The sequence below is a fragment of the Lonchura striata genome, chromosome 18 (assembly GCF_050655825.1).
Source record: "Lonchura striata isolate lonStrDom1 chromosome 18, ASM5065582v1, whole genome shotgun sequence".
Lineage (NCBI taxonomy): Eukaryota > Metazoa > Chordata > Aves > Passeriformes > Estrildidae > Lonchura > Lonchura striata.
The window spans coordinates 6,774,395-6,798,891 of record NC_140720.1 but is presented as its reverse complement, the minus strand read 5'-3'; the positions used below and the strand labels follow the sequence as shown (position 1 = coordinate 6,798,891).

General features: G+C 40.3%; 1 long non-coding RNA gene across 1 annotated transcript in view; it reads left to right on the top strand.

The window, feature by feature from the left end:
* The window catches only part of LOC146765824 (uncharacterized), a 63,267-nt gene that overhangs the window by 16,965 nt on the left and 21,805 nt on the right, over positions 1 to 24,497 (top strand). The window lies entirely within an intron of this gene.

Genomic DNA, 24,497 nt, shown 5'->3' with positions numbered 1-24,497 from the left:
GATTAATAGGGCCTTTTTTTTGCTGGATTTCCCACACAGTTAAATAAATTCCAAGAAAGCTTCCCTAAATTATTCTTTTAACTCTATTTGGCTTTGGTAAATTACTTCTTGTACGCTTGAGAAATGAAAAGCCTTCTTTCCTGGAGTGATTTGATTGGCAATTTAGAGATGATTTCTTAAACTGGAAGAGTGTTTTTCATAAGTTTAAATATAAAATTGCAGAACAGCTCAAGGCCATAATTACCCTGCTTTCTTCCAGAAACACTGTTGTGCTGGATATGTATACACCAAACATGTTCTTGTGACATTGATACTGAAAAAGAGACACACTGGTAATTTCCTAGAGCTAAAAGTGGTGAGTCCACTCCATCCTTATATATCTGTTCTCAGCTGCAAAGTCCCAATGTTTTCTTGTCAATAAACAAACTTTAAACCACAATCTTAACATAGTTTTAGGCAATTGGTCTCTGTTGCATCCTTTAGGTTATCTGGTGATAATGCTTTTTTGTTTCTTAGCTTGCAAACTAATTTTTTTAATATGTGTAAAATTTACTTAGTAACAGGGAAAAGTTGGTGGGATGAAAAGGTGGATAAAAATTTACTATTATGGATTATGAAGAGACTCTGTGAGGTTTCCTCCTTTACAGAGCAAACTCTAAAATAAGCTGGGAGGCATTAGATTAGAGATGTTTTGGCAGCAAGAACAGGAGCTGGACCTTGGGTATATTAAATAGAATGACAGAGAAAGGCTGCAAATCACTTTAGGCAAAATATTAATACAGGCCAGAATGTCTCTAATGCTAGAACTAGTTATTAATATGTTGAATCTCTCTTATTTGACTTGATAGAGTCATTCACAAGCTGAGGGTCTGTCAATTGGGTTACCCCTTCAGTCCCTGGGCTGTCCAAGTGCAGCATCTCTGCTGATCTGTGATCACTTCTTGCTTGGGAACTTAACAGGATTAAAATTCTTTCAGCAATAGCCTAAATATTGGGGTTGGTAGAACGCTGCATCTGTCCCTGTTAACTTAGCCAGTTAGAAAAATCCTTGATTTTCTTTTTTCTTGAACTTTTGGCATCCTTTGTGTACCCAACTCAAGAGCTGGTCATTCCTTAACACTTCCCTATTATACTGAGACTTTCATCAAAGCTCTCTGTGATTTTATTGACAGTAACGAGACCAATGCATCACTGTTCATTTTTCTGGCAAAACCTCAAGTATTTGATGCAGTGACATCCCCTGTTGGACTCAAGTCCTAAAATCCACTACAGTCCTAAATTGTGTCAAGAAAAGTGCATGATCCCTCTTTGTATAGATAAATATTGAGTATTTAGTTCTATAATGGGCAGCGTCTTTTGGGTTCTAAACAGTTATAATGATAAAAAAGTCTGTATTTTAAATGAAAGCAGAGTACTGCTGAAAAACTGACACTTGTTTCTAGCATGGCTGGTGTACTGAGTGTGGGGGAGATGAATTGGTGTTAGCACAACAGGCTGATTCTCTTAAGCCTTGGTATCTTTTGAAAAATCTTACATTTTGCTGTGAATTAAATTAATATGCTCTCCTTGTCCTGTGCATCTGAGAACTATGGAATTTGATAAGAGAACATAAGAAGCCCTTTCAGGTTTTGCATCACACTCCAGCATCTCTGTGGAGCTCGACAGTGCTCAGAAAAACGAGCAGTAAATGCAGCATTTCCTATCACATGTCACAGACCTTTTCTTGCAAGGCACCTGGGCTGGGGACATATTGCATCCAGGCCTGTGATGAATCAGCAGCCCAGCTTTGATAATGGTTTTAGGGAATGAAAAAAAGCCTGTTTGTTACAGTTACATGGAGCAGCGGAGGCTGCAATGAAAGAATGCTCATCCCAAAATAATCTGGTTTGCTTGATGTGGCTCTGGAAGCTGGCAAGGTAAGTGTGCTTAATTCCTGCAGAGGCAGGGAAAAGTTTGCTGAGAGTGCTTTTAGTAGCTGGCTTTGCTCTGATAGCAGCAACCATTCTGGAGTGATGTAAAAGCCGTGGCAAAACGTGCCTGGGGCAGTTTTCCTGGCTTTCTACAGCTCCAGTCCCTAAGTGCATCTATTTCCTTAAACCAGGGGGAGTTAGGTAGTCAAACTCTTTTGTAATTCAGCAGTTTCTCAAAAATTTGACCCCAGGGTCAAAGCAATATTTATATGCCACCAATTGGTGTTTTTCCCTTAGCAAGTTATGTACGTTTGTCTTTTGTCAAATTATCCAGTGCTAATATATACTATTTATGGCTTTAGGCATTTGCATGCTGAAGGACATCCTGGAAAAGATGGAATTTTTTTGTGTGTGTGTATCCCTGTGGATTTTTTTTTTTTTTTTTTTTTTTGTGTGTGTGTGTGTATGTGTATGTCCTGGCTGGAATTTAGAGGTGGTATGTGCTTAATTCTCTTTAGGTTACAGAAGTCAGTGTTTCAAAAGAAAATGCATTTTGGGATTTTCATGGGAGTTGTGATTTTTTGGGTCTTTTGATAGGTTCCACACCATCCCAACCAGGCTTCCAATTCTAATTCCTATTGTATCAAACCGGGAGTTTTTTCCTCTATATCCAGTAAGGGAATTGCAGTTTCTTGTGCTGTTCAGGGATATTTGCTGTAGACAACTTGATGATTAATGGAATTGTTTATATCTGAAGGTTGCTCAAAGTTAATACAGTGGTGCCTATAAGAATTTGATAAGAATACATTTCTCACATAGGGGTTGTATAGATGAGTCATAATTCACCACTGAGACCCTTTTTCCATGTTACTGCAACCAGACTGAAATGGAAGAATGCAGTGTGGAATCTACCAGGCTATCTCAAATCTTTTAAAAGCCTCCTTACTTCCACTGCTGAGGTTTCTCTCTGTTGAATTGGTTTTCCTTACAGAAGTGGTGAGAACTACTAATATTTCTGAAAAGCAAAAGACAAAGCATTTTGTGCAACATGGGTAGCTTAGATCAATCCTGGAGAGAAACTCACAGCATCGAGACAACATATTCAACATAAAGTGTGTGAGAGGATCCTTTTGGAGCTGAAAATAAAGAGAGAGTAGAGAGGTGTTACAGATGGTGGGAAATAAAACCCTGAGGGCTCAGCTGGCATGGAACTCAGGAAGAAGGTAATGCCATCTTCTTGCCTCTAACACTGGATTTCTCATTGTATTGGGGTAATTTCAGTAAGTGCTGACAAAGAGCTGTAAGATCTCAGCCTTTCAAGGGTCTGGCTGTTTTGTAAGGACTTCAATAGAAATTGGAAAATAAGGCATGAACAGAAAACTTTTTGTGTTATGGGACTTCATTTCAGTCCAAAAGCCACAAATCTCATTGCAATTAGTATTGAAGTCCCAGTGCAGCTGATAAATATTTGATTTAAAGGGGCTGTTGGTGGAGCAGAGGGGAATGGAACAGCAGTTAGTCAGCAGCAGGTTTGCACAAATACATGGGCAGTGATAACTTCAGTGCTGTATTGATCAGGACTGGTGGAAGCAGAAGATTTGTGGGGGTCAGGAACTGCATTATGAAGGGTATAAAAACCTCTTTGGCTTTAGCCCTGTGAGATATGGAAAGAAAACAAGCATTTAGGTTTGATGAATGACCAGCACTTGGGGAAATGTGGGCCTTGGCATTGTACCCAGAAGAGAACACTTTTTTTTATGGTAAATGTTGAAGGGAAAGAAGGGAGGATCAAGAGGTTTGACAGAACGGCTGAGGAGCCACTTAAACAAGTGGGAAAGTGTTGAACCCTAAGCCCTTGTGGAATTTTGCTTTGTGATCTAGAAATATTTGTCTGCTTGTGGCCTATAGCCAATATTGTAAGGACCTACAGGACAAGCTGGGTGTTCAGTAGTTAGTGCCAAGAAATTGCACTGAAAATATGTCCTTGGATGATGATGGCAGCTCATGTATCAGTGATATCTATGACATAGTTTTCTTCTCTTTATTGCAAAGCTGTCTTAGGTTGCAAATGCCAGATGTGGCTGGGGGTGTGTATTCTATTGCCATCTGTTAGATGTGGGACAATTTCTTCTGTTAATTGGGACACCTCTTAAAACCAGGTGGGGCAGTTTTCTTTATCTCCTCCCCAGCCAATCCTCCCTCTGGGAAATATCTTCTGTTCATGGGCCAGTGAGTGTTCCTGCATGGCTGAGAAAATTCCATCATCCATGGGGAGATGCTCTGCCCAGGGGGAGGAGCCAAGCATTCCTACCTGGATACAATCTGAGATTTGGAAAATCACAGTCTTCCTTTTCCTGCTGCATTCCCAGAGGAGCAACTTTCTTCCCACTGCATTCCCAGAGGAAGACCAGGCCCATCTACACCATCACTGCACCTTCAGAGGAAAACTCCCCCATTGTCCAGGATCCCTGCTCCAGCAGAAGCACAGCTGGCACTGAGCCACCACGGGATGGGATTGCTCCACCACCCTGACCCACAGGCTGCCAGGGCATTTCTGACTCTGGCAGTGTTGTTTTGTATTACTGCATTTTTATTTTTCCTGACAAACCTGCTATTTCTACACCCATATTTTTGCTTGAGAGCCCCCTTATTAGCTAAAATCATAATAATTCAGAGGGAGGGAATTTACATTTTCCATTTCAAGAGGGACTCCTGCCTTCCTCAGCAGACTCCTGCTTTGTCTTTTCAAACTGACACAAAAGGCAAGCAAGTGGGCCTAGTATCTGGAAACTAAAATCTTGAGGGGTTATTCCATTAGCAGCCCAAGTATCAGCATTAAAATCTTCCTATTGTTGCCTAGCCTCTCAGTTCTGCTCATGGAGAGACACTGCCTAGCTGCATTGTGCTTTCGTGGCATGAGAACAGAAGAATAAACTTCACTGTGCAATATTTGTTTGATTTAGGCATATAATAAGTAGTTACAGCTATTTGTTCTCTAAGGGAACTGAAAGATCCTGCAGCAGGTAGTCTTAGGTGGCCAGGAGTCCTGCTTGGATGCTCCCCCAGACACCTGGAGCATCCCTGGGGCTTGTCAAGCAGGTGGGATCACACAGTGCAATTTCTTTCATGGCATCTTCATAGTTAGATTGGATTTCCCTGCTCCCACAAGCTAAAATAAGGGACTATGAATAAAACCCAGAACAGGACAGAATTTATCAAAGCTTGCAGTTATGAAAGGTTCATTTTAAGTCTAATTTGAGGCAACTGCTCAAAGACTCTGCAGTACTGGTTAAAAATTCAAAGCAGAAGAGAGTTTCATAATCACTTTTTTTTTTTTTTTGACAAAAATTATACTATTTTTCATCTAGTTCTGAGAGCTCTGGAAAAAACTGAAACACTGTAGTTGAAGAGAGCAAGAACTGAATTGGAAAGATTAAAAAATAATACTAATATAAACTAGCATGAGTTGAGTGTAGCTGCACAAAGACTTTAGCAGCAATGGTATACTGGCAGTCCAGGTCTGTACAGAGTATCACACAGAATCACAGAATCACAAGGTTGGACAGTCCCACCAAAGAGGATACATCCTTCTTTTATTCTTAAGTTCCTTCAAAACCTCCTTGCCCATCCTCCTTGTCCTATCCATAATCTCCCTTTCCATTCCTGCCTTGTGTCTTACAATCAATCACCAGGACAAAAAATTACTCCCTTTTCTATCTTCCCCTTTAACCCTTCACAGTTCTTGAGTGCAAAAACTGTACCAGGTACTGTATGACATGTGAGGCATTTGTGTATTTTGACACCTCAAGCCCAGGTTGTGTCCCTGCACTGTGGTTTATAAATCCCCTGGGGTCAGGATGTCTCCCTGCTCTGTGTGTGCAGCTCCAGACACAATTTCTCATCAGCCTGCCTCGGTCTGTAGGTACCACGTAAGAAATACAAGTAATAAAGATAATGGCAAAGGAATCTTCTCATCTGTCTTGAAGTTATCCAGAATATCACCTTCAATAAAGTGGCATGAAGTTTCTAGTTTATGAAATTTATCTGAATAGCAAGGGATAGACAATCCAAAAGAAAAAAGTATGTGCACTAACATCAGAACATTTTTGATCTTGAAACTGGGACTGTGCAATTAATCTGGTTTCCCAGAAGCTACCAGAAACTTCCAAATATGAAATTATTCCTGTTCTGCAGAAATGAAAGGATTCAAAAGATCAGCCTCAGCAATTTCTGCTGGGACTGTGCCCAGGGAATGTCATTTATTTTCTAATTTTTTTTTTCAATTAGATTATTTTTTCTCTTTCAAAAGAGAGGATGTCCGAATATTTAATCTAATCTAGTTAATTCATTGTCTTTATCCTGCTGAGTCTCTCACTGCAAATCCAATAGCACAGACCTTGGGAGACCTCCAGGGAACTTCTGCACTACTTTTCCAGTACCAAAGCTTACTGGCATCAAGATCTTTGTTTTGGTTGCAATATACAGGAATTCTCATTACTCTGTCACTAGGTGGGAAAGCTCTGGGTGGAAGACAGGGTAAGAAATGCAGCTATAATTTTCAAAACTGAGGAGCATTTAGGAGATAATTCCTTGAAGGTGATTTTCATCTTTCTATAGCCATTTTGTTCCATAGCCAGGTGTTTGGTGTACTTTTTCTTGTGGCAATGCCATGTTTCCAGATTTGCTGTAGGATCTCTGCTGCTTGTTCGGGGAATAGAATGTTTTGTACACTGCGTAGTATTGTATTAACTGTTTATACAACAAAATATACCAAGGAAACATACTAACATCATAGCTCATTATCTGCTTTTGGATGTTTAATGAAGATCACTGAAACTACAGCACACTGTGGTCCTTTTATACTGTATGTTGTAACAAACAAGTAAACTGAAGATAAATCCAGACCACGTGGAAAGAAGCTGAAAGATTCCTATTAGCTCCTGTGAGAAGTGGATGGATTTTTTGTGTGAGGCTGAAACAGCTCTTGAAAACAAGATTGACCTCAAGATCAGAGTATAACTTAAATCTTCTGTGCAACTTTATCACCATCTGCCTTGAGTTCTGTTCCCGCTGCAGAAGGTCACACCCAGAAACTAGCAGTACACTTGAGAAGTGTCTCTCTGTCCTTAAAAGTAAAAAGTGAGACATGGAAAAACAAAGGAGGCTGTATTGCCAACTGGTGCTGTTATAAAGGGTGAGTTATTCATCAAGGTGTGCTCCTGGAGCTGCCAAGGAGATTGTTCTAAAGTCACTGTGCTTGGATATCTACATTCTTTTTCTCTTGGTTATTAGAAGCAAATGATTCCCTGTTCTGATGGGATGGACAGTGAAACATGCAATAAATATTTATTGACATTAGTGAGAAATCCTTGTACCAGTTCTAGAATTACTAGTGCAATAAGCAGTAAGGTTGTTTACTGCTAACTTTCAAATAAAATATGCAGTACATGTGGATCACTGTGTTTTATAATAAACTATAAGCAATAACATGTGTTTAGCCTGATGCTTTCAAACCACACACAAAAAAAAGGACGGAGTGGAACTTTGCAATGCTTTGTAAATTAGGGAGAGTTTTGTGATGCTCAATTCCCTGATCAGGGGCACACAAACTCCTCCTGATGGGGTATTCACTGTGGGATGCAAATCATAGCTATGGGGGCACTACTTTGATTCCTCAGCTCTCTGCTATTTGGGGGGCAGAAAAATCACATCCATCTATCAAAGAAAATACAATTAGATACATCAGCAGTCTGAACACCACAGAATTTTTGTGGGTTTTTTTCTTTCAGGAGGACGTAACTGAAATTCTCATAATTGCTCTGTTTATGAAAAATGCTACTGCTGGCAACTGCTGATTATATATGGCAGTGCCCTGGCAGAGTAAATCTGAAACCCAATGCCTGCTGTTAGAAATCTTTATTTTCCTGACCCCTAGGGATCTGGAACTCACTTAGGCTTTCCTGCCCAGGAGTTGCTCAGTTCTACAATATGAGGACTGATTACTGCTAATTTTACACAGGAAGGCTTCATGCAACCTAGAGCACGTACAGAGATGATTAGGAAATAAATATCAGGAAACATTAGCATTTTTGAGACAATAAACTTAATTTTTTCATTTTTTAAAGATTTCTCTTGTGATATTCAGGTGTAAAATTAAGGACGGAAAGGCACGCAAATTGTGCTTGTCTAAAACTGATAGATTAATACTGAAATATGTGATTTTTAAAAATTTTTTTCTTGTTGAGAACAGGTGCAAAATGTTTCTTTTGTACCATTCTTCCCCTTTTGATTCTCTCTTCCTGTCATTTTTCTGCACAGGTTTCATATAAATAGAATATGAATGGAGTTGCCTGCTCTGATCCAGATGGAAGGATACAGGGCTGGTATAATTTTAGTGTGGAAGATGCATTAACTTCCATTTAAATTCTGTAAATATGCATCTTCTTCACTGAACAAGTGAAGACAAACTGGGAGGCATCAGTGATAATTGTACATGGAAGGCAGGGGCCCTTGGCATTGGTACCCACACAAGCTTTTCAGTTTTGAACAGCTTAATGTGGATGAATCACTGACCTGATCTTGCAAACAATTACCCATGAATTTAGTTTTATGCACTTGTGCAGAGCTGTTGCAGGCAACAGGTTAATTGAATTTTGGAGTAAGTGCACAATCGATAGATCAGATTGGAATGGAATTTTATGCTTGCAAACAATTTCCTTGATGCTGTGTATATTTGAATTCAGGTAATTTAGGCTCTGGTTTATGAAGCTGCTCCAATTATTGCAGAAGTTTTGTCCCCCTCCAGGTAATAGTGTCATCAGAGAGCAGGCAGAAGAAGCAGCCTTAAGAATAAATTTACTCCAGGAAATGAAGCAAAATTTTACCGAGGCATTGAGGCTCTGAAATGATTTCTTTTCTCTGCTTCTGACAGAGTCCAAACTGAGGTAAATGGATGGACTTGACAATTATATGCTCATGCTGCATGGTGTTTGCTAACTATGGAATACAGACAGGAACTTTACAGAGGTAAAAAAAAAAAATAATTTTGAAGGAGTCAAATGAGTGCAGTCCTGTGCCTAGGCTGGAGTTATTATGAAGTATGATATGACTCATGAGCTGTAAAGGGACTCAGGCTCTTTCAACAGCAAGTCCATTTGTTGGGAGGGCTTGGAGAGAGCAGTGCACAGGTGTATGTATTCATGTTCCTCATTAGAGGAATAAAATGTTCTCCCTTATTCTTAGCTCGTTTATTTTTATTTTTCAGAGCAATACTACTCCCTGAAGAGAAATAATTCTGGTCTCCATGTCAGCAGTAGTAACTGCTCTGTATTCCTCAGCTGGCTAGGCCAGCAATAATGAACACTGGGTGTTCATTTAGGGTTCCACAGCCTAAAATAGTAGAAAATCAAGAGATTCGTGGAAGAGAAAGGGAGTGTATGTTGTTTCTTTTTATCCAGTTGTCTCACCTTTGCATAAATGTGCCTAAATGAACTGTGATGATCTGGAGAACAGCTGCAGCTGAGAGCATCTGGATTTCTCTCCTTCAGTGACATCTAAGAAGGGAACAATGTAGTAAGTACTTTGGACTTACATTTACACAGAGAATCAGCTGTGCTTCAAGGAAATGCTGGGACTTTCAAACAAAACTTGCTGGTAACCAAGTTAGCCACTGAGCTGAGATGACCTGGACTTGGGCACAGCAAATGAGTTTGTTGTGCCAAAAAGTCTCCAACTCCTCCTTCCCTGCTCCTCAAGGGCTTTCTGCTGGGCTGGAAACCTCGCTCTGAGATCCAGCCCTGCTTTGCTTGTGGTGCCATCACCTTCATCTCCTCCCTGGCAGATTTGGGAGTAACTGGGGTGGAGGGAAGGAGTTTGGGAGGCTTTGAGTGTGAGCTGGGCTGAGCCAAAGGCTGTGGCACAGGAATCCTTGTTCCTGTTGAGCAGACTGCTCTGGGCAGAGCCACAGGAGCCTGCTCTCTCCTGACCACTGCTTACCTCAAAAACCTATTCAGTATAAGATGTTTAGGCAGTTCTGGAGCACGAGGTAGAGTTTAGGGCTTCTCCTTTCCAAGGTATCTGGACAGTGACTCTTAATTGTTGGTGTGAATCAGAACCATGCCTGGCACATGTAAGATTAATGATCTTCCTTACCTGGCAAATCCCTTCAAATATCTCCCTTGCATGCTGCGCTCTATATTAATTTGTGGCCTTTGCCCATATCCATAAATCTTGATTTTTGACTAACAGCCTTTGAGCTCTGCTTTTATGTGCCTTTGCAAGTTCAAGTTGTTTTGCTGCACTTGAGATTTTCTGCCTGCACAGGAGAGAGCTCTTCTGAGGCCTGGGGAAGTAACTGGAGAAGGCTGGAGGACAATCCTTGGTTAAGTGGCAGCAGAGCTCTTCCCTTGCATACATTTGTTCATTATTGCCACATCCCCTGCTGTGATCTCTCTGCAGTGTGAATGGGGATTTTGAAATAAGGTTCCTGGATCACAGGATGGTCTTCCTTCCTTTTGGATATTTAAATTGTGCCTCTGAATCAGTACCAGCCATTTTGTGAGAAGGTTTCAAAGTATTCTGCTGGAATTCCTTCAGATGCATATTGCAAATTATTATTATTTTAATTGTATTTCTATTTATGCCTTGACTAATTGTTTTAATATAACCAACAGTTGTGTGCAATTCTATCTCTTCCATTCCATGTGTTCCTAAACCAGCTAAGTTTCACTCTCTGAGAAAGACTTCTCAACCCTTACAGTTATATTACAGCTGGAATTTAATGTGAATTCTATACATTCTGAGATACTGCTGTGCAAATATAGAAGATACTCTATTTTTGGTGCTACAGTAATAACCAGAACTAGTAAGTACCCCAAATGGTGTCTGAGATACACAGAGAATCAATTGGTGCTGTGGATTCTCCCTAGCTAAGTGTAATATTATTGCTCCATGGTTTGTGATCTGTAATTTTCCATTCTGAAGGATTTTTTTAATAAAGGGGGAAACTTTTAAATCCTTTTAAAGACATGGTAAAAGTGGGCAAGATATGAGATTAATTTTACAAATAGTGCTTCCTGTGTTGTTTTCCAGTACAGATCTACAAAGCCATTGATCCTTAGTGTCTGTGCTGTACTGCAAATCAACCTCCATGGTTATCCAGTGTTATTCTGGAGAGTTCTAAGGGCTGCAGCAGTGATATTTGTTTTATTGTGTGTACAGCTGATGCTACCAGACTTCATTATTTCATTGTAATTTTGTGTAACTTGATTAGAAATAAAAGTAATGCTGACCTTAAGCACAGGAGTCAGTGCATGTGACTGGAGTTTGTACACATCAATTATACATAAATATATCCAAGAATTAAGGAGATTGGATTTTTTAGAGATTTTAAAGAGAAGAATTATAAAGAGCTTTTGAAATTCAGTTCCTACTCAGTTCCTTTATGAAATCTCAAGGCTGAGGGAAGCGATGAAAAATCCATAAAAATAAAGCTTCAGAACCAGAGTGATGTGATGCAAACATCCCGAGGCAGTGTTCATTCTGAAGGAGGCTCTTTTAAAGTATTTGGAGTTTTCCCAATTCATTTAGACATGTAGTTTGTGCCATCTTTCCCTTCTTTGATGGAGTTTTAGGTGCTTACACCTTACTCTTTCCAGGAAGAAATCATTGCCAATGAAGTTTTATCATTCACTTTCAAACTACTTTTCTTGTATGAGGGAAAATAAATCAAAAGATGACCTAGCAAGGTCTGATATGAATGGCTCACCCTAAGGAATAGACAGTTTTAGACAGTTCTTAATAGGAACCTTGGAGATATTCAAAGGTCTCTGAACATGGTCTGGTTTGGTTCTTTAAGTGCCCCAGCTTGAGCAGGGCTGTTGGAGAAAGTAGCCTTTAGAGTTCCCTTCCAAACTCAAAAATTCTGTGATATTTTATTAATTGGTCTCTCATTCTGCTATTAAATTGATCTGGAGCTTTTTCTAGCCTTTTCTAATGAAACATTTGCTTAGTTAAATTCACTGAAAAATATAGGTCCATTGTAGAACTAAGACTCTTTTTCCTCTTTGCATCTTTTTAAGCAAATGAAAATAGAGAATTTTGCCATGGAGGTAAATAAATAGAACATAGGTGTGTTAGGATCTGGTTATGCCCTTAGGGGGTGACATCTTCAAATCCCAGAAGAGAAAAATGCTTTTGGTGCCTCAGAAATGGTAATTGTGGGAATATGTGTTTCTGACCCTCTTGAAATGAACTGAAACCACGTGGAATATACTGGGCATGAGGAAGGGGAGCAAGGCATGTGTGTGATTGCATTTGCTCATTGATCATGTGCTGGAAAATGAGTAGATGGAACAATCCAGAAGCTTTGTGTGTTTCTTTGCAGTTGCTGTTGCTACAGATGAGTAATGCGATGGTTGACTCTCACAATTAAGGGGTAAATATTATGTATATGTTAAGTAAAGTTTTGTAGATGTATAGTTATGTTTCCCCTCCCCCTTGCATTGTTATCAGGGGATGGCCTTGGTGGTCCAGGCATTTGGGAGGGTCAGGTTGTTACCATGGCAGCACCTCCAGTCAAGATGTAAAAAAGTGAACTCCACCACTGGACAGTGAAGGAGTTGATTGACAAGACTTTGGGAGAGGCTAGAGGTATAAAAGGTGGAACATCCATTTTGTAGACGAGCATACAGTGACTGAATCCTTTGCTCCTGTATTTTTCCCCTTATTCAGTCTTCTGTTGTATTTTGTTAAGGTTTTAATAAACCTTTTTGACACTGTTGAGGCAGGACGGGAATGAACAGACTCTGCTCAGAAGGCACTGAGAGTAAAACTCTGATTTATTTCAAAATGCATCACTCTTTATACAGAGTTTCATCCAGGCCAATTCCATTGGTGCTGAGGTGAAAACAACCCACACCATTGGTGCAGAGTGCATGAGGCACAGTGATAGAACTTAACTATAAACAATGTGAAAAACAAGGAGATAAAAGATTATTTACGTTCTTCTCCAACTCTTTCCCAGGCTTCTGCCTGGTTAGAAACTCTCTGCTTCTCTCTTTGACTGAATCTGAGACCGACACCTTTTACATTTTTTTGAAAGTGAGCATCATTTCTCACACTGTTATTGTTGTTTTAGAACATTAAAAACTGAAGTCCGAACCAGTATCACACAGATTGTCCAGTGGATTAGAAATGAAAATGCAGAAACACTGTCTGGCAGCCTGGTGTGTTGGCCTTCAACAAACTTCATGTCCAGTTTGTACTTCAGTTTCAGAATGTTTTTATGCTTTTCCAGGGAGGGGATGGGATTCACTGCATTTCTACAGATAAGGAAGAAAGCACTGAGTCTTAAAATTGTTGGGTTTGTGGTTTTGGCGTGTTTATTGTGTTTATTTTGGTTTTGATTTCTTTTTTTTCTTTTTGTTTTTTTGGGGGTTTTGTTTGTTTTGTTTCTTTTGCTTTGGTTGGGTTGTTTGTTTGTTTTGTTGGGGATTTGTTGATTGGTTGGGGTTTTTTGGGTTTGTTTGTGCAGGGAGGTTTGAGAAAATCTAGGTAATACTGAACACAAGATGAGGCTCTATAATGCTCTCTCCATAACAGTAACACCACTTCACTTTAGCTAATGGGAACATCTGCAAATAAACAGCAGCAGCTTTGAGGCAGAGCCCTGGACTCAAGACTGTACAGTCAGTTTGGAGGATAAATACTGGCAGTTTTCCAAGAGAATATCTGAGGTGTGTGTATGTCCATAATTATGCAGAATTGCAGCAGATTCAGGCTGGCCTCCTTGCCCACAGACACATCATTCCACAGTCCCTGTAGAGTGTGTGTTCTCAAGCCCAGTTACAATATTGTCCTCTCTGTAAATGTTTTTATAAAGCATGAGTGGCTCTTTCTAAAGCATGGATTTAAAAACAAACCCAAAGCACAATAGTTCTGGGAGGGGATGACAGCCCTGTGTTATTCTCTGTGTGTGGATGTTGGTAAATGAAGTACTCTTGCTCTGCAGAGTATTTCCCCTCAGTGTTGAGTGTGTCACTGACAAAGCTTCACAGCTTTTGGGATGAAAAACTGTAAACTAATTTACTTGTGTATTATCTCTTCCAGCAAAGCACTTGGACAGAAGATGAAGTGAGATGAAGGAGTTTTTTGGGTTAAGGGTAGTGCAGCCATCACTGTATTTAAAACAAAGCATCTCCTCAGCAGTGCCTGGGTTCAGTGACAGAGCTGGAGGATGGGTAATGCACCATCAGGGCCCCATCTTCTATTTCTAAAGGAAGATCTGATTCAGAGATTTCTTATTCCATAAAAACTGATGCTGCTTTTTGGGCTTCTGGCACAGTGACTTTTTTTTGCACAGGTGCTGCAAAGTAGTTTTGTGCTGCTGAGAGGGTTGGTTCAGATTCCAGTCTTAATTGATGTATTTGAAATCACATTACAAGATTGTTAACCAAACTCTGTGCAAATTTTTTCTGAAGCTGGAAGAAACTATTTAAATTGCCAGATAATACCACTGATGTCAAAGTTACAGTCTCTTTTAAATTAGGATATTTTTCTTGTTAAAATGCTAATGGTAAAAGCTTACAAGAACTTATAGTTTTCTGTGTCATTCTCTGTTGTACAGTTGTTCTTCTAATTAGTTTTTAAATAATATATCTTCTTATTCTGGTGTTTGAAGTTCAGATTTCATTTTGAGAGTGTATAAGGAATTCTCTGTAGGCAGTTTCATAATTACAGAGTAATTTGTTTGTTATTTGATGATACACATTTTCTGTTATGGCTATTCTGTAAATTAAAGAGGTAAAGAACCTGATTTCATATATACAAGTAATCAGAGATTTCTTTAAGTAGATGGGAGCAATAGTGAGATGTGATGAGTAATAGGCAACACAGCACTTTGTGCTAAAGTAGGGAATTTTCTTTATAAGGGTTAGGAAAAGTTCATCTATCCCAACCTTCTAATTTGCTGAACATCCCTAAGTACTTCATAATGACTCTGCTCATGTTGGTACAAATTTAGAACTTAAAAAAATGCACACAAGTGCCAATTTGCTGAGAATCCTCTGGACAGCAGTGCTGAGAAGTCCTTTGCTGGAGAAGCCCTTTTTCCCAAACTCCACAGGCTCTGTCTCTGTTACAGGACTGAGGACTGGAGAAACCCCTGGTGAGAGGTGGTGTGGGTGAAACCAAAAGAATCCTTGTTAAAGAAACACAGTCTGTGCTCATGTAAAAGGCACAAACTATGCACTTCAAGAGTGTTCTGTCTGTTGTGTAGTTTTTAATCTGAGTTAATTGACATATGTAGGATTAAACCTGGTTTAGTTCAGAAGTCTCCCGTGTTTGGAGAAGGGAGGAATTCTGGGTTATATGATAGAAAAAGCTGTAAGTTCCCTCTAACAGCCCCAGAAATTGGTGTCAGGGATCTCTCCTCTGTGTGTGGCATCTGTTTTTCCCTGATACACAGCAGTGCTGTGGTAGCAAAGAAGAAAAAGAAACCCCTCAAACCTAGCATCACCTCATGAAATCCTGTGGTGCTCCTGAACAAATTTTTTCTTTTCATGTGCCAGTAGTGCTTACATGGGTGACCAGCCTGACCAAAGTGCTGTGAGAGGTGATGGATCCATAGCTCAGGGACTCCTCAACTGGGAGAGATGCTACACTCTCCTTCTCCAGCTGTGGGACTACAGGACACAGAGGAATTCTGGTGGGGGTACATGGCTACCCTGCAGCAGAATAAATTTTCTGTAATGGCTGTGGTAGTGGGAAAACAAGATGCTAATTTGGCTTCTTGAAATGGGGCAAAAATGCTGGAGGACTGGGTGGCAAACACCAGGAGGGGCAGATGATAATGAAGATGATGTGGCAAGAGCGCAGAACTTTCAGGTGGAATGACCACAAGGCACTGCAGAGCTGGGTAGGGCTGACCACAGAAGGACCATGACCATCACTGGAGTGTCTGGACATGACTGTGACCTCACACTGTGATTAATGTCTCACTGTCTCGCTGGGACCACTGAATGTTGTCATTTCTTTTGATTAGTCTTGGCTGTTGGAAAGTTTCCATGTGCTGAATTTCTGTATTCAGCTACTTCTAAGTCTGTTTATTATTAATCATATTTGGCTGGCACATCAGCTGGTCACTGTGAGAGTTTGTGGGGGGAAACAGACTGCACTGATGTGATGTTAAATTCCTTCATCTGCTGGATCTCCTGATGATTTTTGACTTTGTGTCTGTGGCCTTGAACATCTGTTCCCTCACCTTTGTGAAGCCAGAGCTCAAAGGGAGCTGCTGGTTCCTGCACTGGGACTGTGTGTAATGGAGTAGTTCTTTACTTTTTTTCCACAAATACAGATCCACACAAAGCAAAGTGCTTCAATCACCACTGAGTTGTAAATGTTTGTTTATATTAATTTGCTATTATTTGACAGGTGATAATTTTGTTAGAAAACTTAAGGAATCTTGCAAGGACAGATCCCACTTCCCTCTTTCTATACTTATGATACACAGGTATAAATAATATTTAGCTTTATCCACATTTGCAAGAACCTCTGCTGTGGCTTTGTAGGAGGACTGCTTGACAGGAGAGTGTGTTGTTTATGTAATGGGTAGTATCCATAACTATAAATATATTTAAACACCAGAGCTGAGTTGCTGAGGATGCAGAGCTGCTGTTGGGATTGAGCTGCTCTGAGGTTGTGTGTGTTGGAGCCATCTGCACCTGGCAGCTTGGAGGACCTTGTGCATGGGCATTGGTGCCTTTCCTCTGGAGGATGTAGGTCCCTGCTGTGAAAAACGCCAATCACGTGGTTTTTAAAATTGTAAAAGTTTAATAATAATAAAATGGTTGTAAAAATAATAATACAATTAGAGTAATAAAGTTTAGAGTTAGGACAATTACAAGACAATAAAAAGCAAAGAATTACGGACGTCCTGATGCTCTCGGACACCGAGTCATGAAAAGCATGACTTGTGAACAAAGGAATAACCTTAAACCAATGCACTTGTTGCATATTCATACATCCTTCATAGTTATGCATACATTCTATTCTAAACAAGAAACTCTGTCTGTTGTATGTCAACTGTTTCCTTTAATGCCCTGGCATCAAGTCTGAGCAAGGCCTGAAGAAATTAGCTTCTTCTGATAAGAAGCCATAAATTCCTCTCCTTTGGAAGATTTAGGTGTTCCTCAAAGCGAGTATCTCATTCTGAAAAAAAAACTTCCCCCACAAACATAGTCTCTATTTTAACATTATGTTGCAACCTAAAACTACATTTAACACACTACGTCAGAGAATTAATAGAGCATAACTTTCTAACATTACACATATAGTATTCATTGTAACATTTGTGAAAAGCCAATCATAAAATATGCATTTTTCATGCTGCTGTGCTCTCCCAGGGTTTTCACTAGGAAAGAAATTTTCCTTTGGCAACAGCTGGAGGGGTGGAGGGCTTAGAGCCACCAGGACCCAGCACCTCATCTCTTTTCCTCCCAGTACTGGTAGAGAAGTGGAGCCATCAAGAAAATCATGTACAATTAACCTACTGCCTCTTCATCTGGAGGGAGCTCAGTTAATAGCAACAAGAAAAAGTGCAATTGTAAGCTTACTTACTACACTTATTAACCAGCTGGGATTTAAAGCTTCTAAAGTAAAGGAGCTTCTAAATTTCATTCTACTTAACCCTGTGAAAGCAAAAGAGTAGACTTTAATTTCTTTCATCAGACATTCAGTGTGCAGTAGCAGCCTTGTACAAAGAGCATTGCTAACGGGACTGGTTTTTATTCTCTTGGTGTGTCCACACTCTCACAGGAGCTGGTGCTGACAGAGGTCACCAGTGGTGAGCTGGGTCTGTGGAGAGCCAGGGAAGGATGTCAGCAAAGGGTGAGAAACTCTTCCTTGACTGGAGCTGTCAGGTTCTGTGAGAGGTGATGGATCCATCGCTTGGAGGCTGCTAAGCTGGCAGAAATGCAGCTCTCTCCTTCCCCAGCTCCGGGCCTACAGCAGGCAAATTAGGTCTGGTGGGGGACATGGATGCTCTGCAGAAGAATAAATTTGTTTTAATAGCTGTGGTAGATGGACAGCGAGGTGCTAATTTGTCCACTTGAACTGGGGAAAAGTGATGTCTGAGAATTCAGACATGATCACCAGGAGGAGCCAGGTGATAATGAAGGTGCTGTAGCCTGTCCTGCAGAAGGATGTGAGCACTCCTGGAGTTTGCATAGAAAGAGAACAGCCCAGGATCATTTTCAGAGTTTGCTGAATAAGAATGCAATAAAAAAATACAATGCAAAGAAGGATCAACACATATTGTGGCAGTTTAAGGTACTAGAAATGTAACAATGAATAATGTAATAGGGATGGTAAGATTTACTATGCAGGTCTGAAAAAAATTTGCTTTGCTCCTTGTTTGTGACTGTGGAAATTCAGCCATGGTGTTCTTTGACAATTTTAGTTTGTATTATTTAACAGTTTAGAGCTCTGCTAGCAAGGTGGAGAATTGGTGCTACTCCCTTCCCTGAAGAGTAGTGAGCCAAAAGTAAAGAAATTAAGGAAGAGAAATTACTTGAAGAGAGGGGAAAACAAATCTCACAGCAGGGAGTCAAATTTTGCACTGAAGCAACCTTGGTTTCACTGGAGAAAGTTTCACAGTTTAGAGGAGAAAAGTATTAGTCCATAGATAGTGAAAGCAGGAGGGAGAAAAAGACTCCAGTTCTATCAGAGGTGGGGGAAGGCAGTATAAGGGAGGGACAGGGAAGGTGTGAGCACATAAAGTCATAAAGTACCTGCAGGAATTTTCTGCAAGACAGGCCAGTTACTTTGGTTGGAATCTCTTTTGTAATGCACCCAGGCTTGGAATCTGGTCCTGACATACCCTGCTAGGTGCTGATTTACATCTCAGGAGATGTAGAAAGAGGTGTGGCTTTTCCTCCAGGAAAAATGAACTTGGGGACTGTAGCCCTTTGAAACGTGGGAGTTAAGTGTTTTGCACTACTGAGAATCAGGTTGCTTTGGTGCCAAAATACGGATTTAGTTGCTTAAAATTAAGTCTGCTTGTGTCCCAGTTTCACCATCTGTAAAAAGTATTACAGCAATTTCAGCTAATCTTATTAAATTGTAGTACTAGTGTTTCGCTATTAATATATCCTTCAGGACATGCATCATGGTAACTTTACCCCGTGGTGACTAAAATTTCTGCAGGAGCACAGGATGAAATAATCAGAGCCTTAGGGACTCTGGAGCTCTCCTCTTTTAATTGGTTGACTGGAAAGAAATTATGCCAATTTTCTCCAAGTAAAGGTCTGGTCTACCCTCACCATGAGGGAGAGAAAGCAAACTGTTTTTCAGACTAGGATTTCTCCTACTTCCTCTTAGCCTTGGGTTTTTGGGATAACAAACATGCAGGATTTGGTGACAAAACTTTGCCAGTCCTTGTGAATATTTTGGTTTCTTCTTTTTATGAGTCACTATTCAAGAGAGAACTCGGGTGCCTTCAAAATGTAAAAACTGTATAATGAAAAGGTTTCCTGCTAAGCAAGGAAAAATCTTCAGATGTAATTATAGCTTTGCTTCTTTGGCATTTTGTTCCATTTAGTGTTTTATTAAACCTCTCACCTGATCTTTGGTGTGTGTATGATAAAAGGAAGTTTGTAGTGCAGGCACCTCTGATAGATGATCTAATCCTTTTAGGAGGCAGGATCTAAAACAGGTCCCACAACACATCAGGATTTCCTCGGAAATCTCTGGTAAGGCTAATTATTTTTTTCCTTGCCACTGAGCAATCATTAACTCTCCTGCAGTTTCTAGTGCTTCTGACCTTCAATATTTCTTCTACACTTGTGCAGAGATTACACTTGCAGCCCTCAAGGACATGCACCTGGGTTACTGTCTCAGAGCAGGGCTTGGGAAGGTTTTTGAGTGATGCAGTGTCTGCTCACTCTGTGCATCCTCCAAAGGCAGCAGCATAACCTGTCACACTGCTGAAAGAAAAAAACAAATGCCTGTGGGCAGGGTTGTAGAGGAAGGTTATGGCACCTGGTGCTGGCAGCTTAATCATGGGGCAAAAGCAGGGCAAGGTCCCAAAGGGAAAGAGAAACTGGGTCCCAAATCCCAGAAGCTGTTCCAGGCTGGTCCTGGAGCATCAGTGAGATGCAGCTGCTTCCTTCATAGCCTTTCTAACCTGAACTTGTGAACGTGATGATCTGCCAGTGCTCCTTGTCTCAGAAAGGCTGGAAAACCTGATGCAAGGGTTTAGAACAGGCAGCAAGAGCCATTTCACCCCTCTCTCCCTCTTCTGCACAGCCACTCCCATTTCTCTCTGATTAGGAGCAAAGAGTAATGCGAATAAGGCATTTAATGAGAGTAAGGCATTTAAGTGTTCACCAGTGTGGTAATATTTTGGATGTCCTGATTTCAGACCTTCTGGCTGCTCATGGGTAGCTGGTAATGCTGAAGATTAGCCTTAAGGTCTCCAGAAATCAGAACTAATTTCAGAAATATGAGGCTTAACCTTCTTGAAGTATTCATTGTTTGATAAAACCAATATGCATTAAAATATCTTCACTGTAATTATGATAAATTATGTACAAGGGCTGAAATCTAAATTTGATGGTCAGATGCTGAGAGCTTAAGTCTCAGGTCATTTGTAATTTAGAAATGAATGTTCTACCTCTTGTTTTAATAAGTAAAATGTTACCTCTTGTAGTGCTTTATTTGAAACCATTTTCACCAGAAGTGAGTTCATAACCATTCCCTCTCTGTCCTCTGAACAAGGAGGACAAGTTTGCTCTCTGTATTTAATGTTCTATTTTAAACACTGATTCCTGCCATCTTCATCCTTCTTTCTTAGCATCCTCAGAAAATAGGGATGTCCTAGAGCAAAATAGTTGGGATTTACAGCCCCCAGCACATAGTCTGTCTACCCTGGGGCTTCTTAGTGGGAAGTTAAGACTTGCAAAAAAAACCTTATTCTTTTAGGAACATTTCACACTCTATTTGAGGGGTCAATTTTTCAAGCATTCCCTTGGAGGGAATTTTGCCTTATGCAGGAAGTCTCAGTGTTGTTACAGCTGCAACTGAAACCAGAACAATGCAATTAAATATTACATCATCAATCAGATGCTCCCTGTTGCTGTTCCATTAGATAAAAACAGCCAGCCTAAAAGGAAAAAAGAGCAAAATCCACAAGTCACTGCAGGTTTTCTACAAGGGGAAGAGATCTTGGGTGACTTTACAAACATGACTGTGAGGAGACACCTCTGAGAAACTGTAGGGAGAATTCCAAACCATCAGCAACCTACAGTGCTTAGCACAACTGAGATTGAAAGAAGCCTTCCCTTTCCACAAGGGAAGATTAGAAGTGCTCCCACAAACATTTGCTTCTATAAACCCTGTTTACCCTGCAGGGTAAACCATCCTCACAGAAGCTGAAGAACAGACACTGAATGAATTTCTGTGAACTTGAACACAACTGGAATTCAACCCCAAGTCTTGGAGCTCGTAGAGGTTTTCTAGTAACCAATGGATTGTCTTCCTGTTGAGGTGATTAGAATATTTTATATCACACATGCAAAAGTCTGACTCTCCTGAAAACTATTCCAAAGGCGTGTTTGGGATCCCTGCTAAAATCATGCTGCAACAGTGATACAATAAACGCCCCAAATGTATTTCCTGTCTAGCTGTGGAATTGGCTGGTTTGTGTAATTAAGATATTTTATGCATTCTGGAATACTTCTAGTTAAAACTGGGGGTGGATTGCCCTAACTGGGGCAGAGCAAAACTGGACAAGATTCTTCAAAGTATGACACTCTTCCTAACTACTTTTAAGGCCTTTATATTGCTGCAATAGCACAATAAAGCTCTTGCCTAATGAAAACCTTAGTCACTCAACCTCCAATATTACTTCTATCAAAGGTAATTTTTCAAAGTGCAGGTAATACTCAACAGGGCATGATCCTTGTAGCTAATGAGATCTTTCCTTTTCATTTTCCTGGAGTTATGCATTTCAGAAACCTCTACAGGCTGTCAACAGTGACCTGCTTTACAACATTTTAAACTAGAGCTGGTCTGTGGTCTGCTTCTTTATCTTTGACAAATATTTTCTTTCATTATTATTTGTTGTGTATTTTCTTCAAAGTAGCTCTCGGACTGGAAGTCCATGCTCTGCACTTGTTTGTTTGGGGTTTTTTTTGTAGCAGTTTAACTGTTGTGACCTGGAAATTTTTGCTCATTTTATTTTCCTGTGTGCCTGAGCTCACACTGCATTAGAAATGAGAAAAGTTGAATGAATGAAGGGCTACTTCTCCCATCTCCCCTCTCTTGTATAATTTGTATGGAGCAACTGCTTGCAGCTGGATACTCCAGTTGGAAAGGTTGCTGCCTTTCAGATGTTCTGAGGCTCTCCATTTCTATCTGAAAAGCCAGCACTGAGCTGTGACCCTGGGAGAATGTGTATATTGTGATCTCAAAATTGCATTTGCTGGAAAGTGCATTCATCTTGTCTGTTCTTTCTCCACAATGGAACTTATTTCTCTTTACTTCTGTCATATTGTCATATTCAATTTTTTTTGAAATCTAGTAATTTTCTTGCTGTGGTGGGTAGGTATGTGTGACCCATTCCTGCTTTTAGGGCTTTTGAAGGCTGGACTAGACCATTGAGATCTACCATAGCATGGATTTCTTGAAGTCAGAAAAGCAGTAACAAATTAAACAAACAAATGATAATTTGGCTAAAAAAAACTGATCCCACCTCTTAGAGGGTTCTGGCTGATAAGCAGGAATGATGTGTGTGTTTTCCTACTTTGTAGAGTCAGAACAAAGCAGGCTCTGCAGGGATGCTGAAATTGCTTGCAGCAATATTCTGTAATATGAATGCAAATAAGTGAACACACAAAGATTTCCATGAGGGCGACCGACTCGTGGAGAAGAATCCCTTTCTCAGACACCTTAGAAATGTTTTTATAGCTGGAGAATTTCTGGGCATAAGAAAAGCAGTTGGGTGGTGCTGTCAGGGTGTTGTTCAGAGCCCCCAGATGGCTTTTCCACAGCCAAATCCCAGCACTTACAGCCAAGCACCTGGCAGAGGGAAGATGGGGCTGACACAAGTGCCAGTGGTGATGTACAGGCTATTCTTGTATTCACACTCTTGGGTTTTCTTCTATTTCTTTTGTAGTGTGACTTTAAATCCAAGCTGAAGGTCTCAAAAGCTTATATTTGTGTCTTATTAGCATTTGACTATAGCTTGCTCTTTGAATCCTTTAGCATATGTCACTTCAAATCCTGCAGAATATTAAGAATACTATAATGGGTCAAATCAGTGTAAGTTGATGTTGAAAATAATTTAGAATATATATATATATATATATATATATATATATATATATATATATTTTAGTGACAATCTTTTTATGTACCAGTGCAATATGTAACTCTATGCCTGAGGTGGATCTGGGCTTTGTTTTGGAAGTAACTGAGAACTAGTGGTAAATACAACTTAACATAAATTAAAACATCTTCCCATAGATGTAATGACAAACTGCTCTGAGTCTGAAGCACCAGGTTCTGTCACTAAGAATGAACTGCAGGAGTTAAGGAAACTGGAAGCTCATAAGGAAGAGGAAAAGTCTCTCCATGCTGGTATTAAACTCCAATTCTTCAGATCGTCTTTTAGGGAAAGGGGCAAGTCCCCCTTCTGAGTTTTAATTTGGGCCTCCTTCAGCTAAAACCAAGGTGTCAGCAGAAAAATATATTTCCTCAGTGGTGTGCCAGGTGTTATATCCTTCTTTAGTCTTTATTCTTGCATCTGGTAAAATTGGATAACTATTTAATTTACTACTTATCTCAGTGGGTAACCTCGGACTGATGTCCTGAAGCAAGTGCCATTGAGCAGAGCTGATAATGCACAGCATTTCTCCAACATGTCTTTATCTTCAAAATGCTTTCAAGCAATAATTAGAAATTGCAAGGGAATGGAAAAAAATATCAGTGCAGTGGTTGTGTCGTGACAAACTGTGGAACTGTGTCAACAGGTGTCAGCCAAGTGCCACCAAAGGACTGTCCAGAGCAAAACTGCAGCTGCACATTTGTCACCTTCCTTGGAAGGCAGGAGAGGATTATTCTGGATGGAGAAAATGTCAGCCTTCTGGATACTAATTGAACCTGATAACAGGGCTTCAGTGACATAAAGTTGCGAGAAATGTAGAAAATCTGAGCGCTGCTGTGCAAATTGCTGCAAATGGTGCTCAGGCAGGCTGCTGAAATGTGTTAGGCTAAGCCAGGCTGCCTCTCCACCTTCTCTAAAGCTCTCTGCACTTCCTCACTGATGACTGACATGCTGAGGATGGATTTGCTCTCAGGTGACTGGCAATGGATTCTTTGCAGATGACTGACCCACTCTCCACAGCTTTAGGTGTAACCCCAGCACCTGTGTCTGAGAGATGTCTCAGAGTTTGTGCTTCCATCAGTAATAATTCAGCTGGTTTAGTTATCAGCGTGTTGTTTTGAGCATGACAGCCACTTCCTTGGGCTTCCCATGTATAGACAGGCTGGACAGATGGGCCAAATCCAAAAATATGAGGTTTAACAGGA